The sequence below is a fragment of the Echinops telfairi genome, unplaced genomic scaffold (genome assembly GCF_000313985.2).
Source record: "Echinops telfairi isolate 266 unplaced genomic scaffold, ASM31398v2 ScPeMD7_70;HRSCAF=299, whole genome shotgun sequence".
In the NCBI taxonomy this organism is placed as follows: domain Eukaryota; kingdom Metazoa; phylum Chordata; class Mammalia; order Afrosoricida; family Tenrecidae; genus Echinops; species Echinops telfairi.
Window position 1 is genome coordinate 55,429,358 of NW_022103968.1, and position 2,342 is coordinate 55,431,699.

Consider the following 2,342-nt stretch of genomic DNA (forward strand, 5'->3'; position numbering starts at 1 on the left):
ATTCTGAAAATTTCTTTCTGTGGCAGCTCAATGTCTGCTTCTTCTATGCATGTTGTTATGTTTGGGACATCTTCTGCCATTGCCTTTTGTTTCTCCTTTTTTTCATTGAGGTCGATGGGGCTGATGGATGTTTGTGTTCTGTTGTTTTAGAGGAGGCAGTTGCCATTTTTCAGTGAGTCAAAGAGCACTGGCTTTCTCTGGGAGACTTGTAGGAATGCTTCTCTGAACTTCCTACAGCTAATTTCACTATGGAATTAACCTACCACTTTATCCTCCTGTGGCTTCTCTCTCAGGGGTTCCCCAGAAGGTTGGTGGGTTGCCTGCTTTGGTGTTGCGGAGGTTGGGCAGAGGTTCCTGTAGCAGCTTGGAATGTTGGTGAGTGTTGGCCTAGCTGCCTTAGGCCCCCAGGCACATAGTCAGGAATTCCCTGATAAGAAGTTGGGCAGAGTATCCTCTGGTGGAAGTTGGCAGGGCTCTCCCCAGCCTCAGGCTAGCTGCACAGTTTGGAGCTCTCCTAGCTGGGTGTGGTTCAGGCATAAATGCCCTAGGCTAAGGGAAGTGGTCTTCAGGACAGCAGTGGAGTGTGAGAGAACAGGAAAGAGACAAGGAGTAGGGAAAAAAAGTAAGCCCACTGAGATTGTGCAGGCATATAGAAAAGAGAGGGAAACAAAAGTAACAATGCAGCTGAGTCCCAGTCCCTGTCCATGGAGCTGCAAGGGTTTAGTCCCTGCCCAGAGGTGGTGGCAAGCTGTGGCTGTGTTGAGAAAAAGCCCCTGCACAGCCCTTCAAGACTGTGGGGGGATAGAGAGAAGAGAGGGAAACAAAAGTAACCATGGAGCTGAACCACAATTCCTGCCTGTGGAACTGCAAGGGTTTAGTCCCTGCCCTGAGGTGGCAGCAAGCTGTGGCTGTGTTGATTAAAAGCCCCTGCTCAGCTTGCTGTGACTGTGGGGGATATAGAGAAGAGAGGGAAACAAAAGTAAAAATGTAGCTGAACTCCGGTCCCTGCCTTTGGAGCTGCAAGGGTTTTAGTCCCTGCCCCGAGGCAGGCTGAGGTAAACTGTGGCTGTGTTGTGATTAAGCCCCCATATGGGCTCCAAATGGTCCCAGCTCTGGCAGAAACAGTGCCGGGGCTAAGTCAAAAGCCCCTCAGTGCCTCAAAACCTTGTGGGTCTGTGCCTACTTATCTTTATGATGCTCCTCCTGTGTTCCAGCAGTGTTAAATTTCCCTCTAAGCAACTCTCCTGGGATCAATTCTGTGGAGTCCCTCTGGTATGTGTTACTCTGTCGCCATTTTACCGGAAGTCATCATGACTCTTTTTACTATAGTTGAACCACTAAAGTGTGTAGTGTGTGAAGCATATGCCAAAAAGTATTTTTAAAAAGTAGTGCTAAAAAACTTTTTTTAAAAGAGAAAGTTTTAACTGATGGCACAGAACAATTTATGAATTCGTGTAGAAACTTTTTAATGAATAATTTAAACTTTCACCTAAAACATAATAAAATATTTTTAAAAGAAAAAACATAGTAGATGCCTCCACTTTATCCTGAACTATAGGCTATAGCATAACATTTTTTCATTGCCAGAGAACACTGAATAACATTTTTATGAAAAAATTATTTGGTGGTGGGCCAAATTGGGCTCACACATAACAATCGTGTGAATAGCACAGGACCAGTGGTTTGTTGTGTTGTACACAGAGTTACTATCAGTTGCAATTGACTTGAAAATGCCTGATAACAAATAGCAGCGTCAAAATTGTCCTAGCTCTGAGTCGGAGCTCCATGTCATTGGTAGGGTTTTCATTACACTTGAATGTGTCTCTGATATAGAATACCATGGTTTTCTTTCCTTAAATCTCCAATAAAGGGGGCTCATATCATGAGGTCTAAATAATAAGGAATGTTTATTAACACATAAATTTTAAGCATAACTATGTTCTGAAGAAATATTGACAAATCCATAAACATCTATGCGCAGGTCAGGAATGTAGCCTTATTAGAATGGATGTGAAAACTGGATAATGAATAAGAAAGACCAGAAAGAAAGTGATACCTTTGAATCATGGTATTGACAAAAAATATTGAAAGTGCTATGACTGCCAGAAGGGCAAGCAAATCTGTATTGTGCTTTCTTCAATCTCTTTCAAGCACCTTCAACAGGTTAAGATAGTTGGAATACTCATTATTAAGAAAGTTTTCATTATTAATAAGAAAGATTGCTGAACAGAAAAACTCCAAAGGCAACTCGAGATGACAGAGTATTATAATGACATGTGTAAATGTCTGTACTTATAAAGTCAAAGAAGAACATGCTCAGCATGCCTCAAGCATAAAAAAAA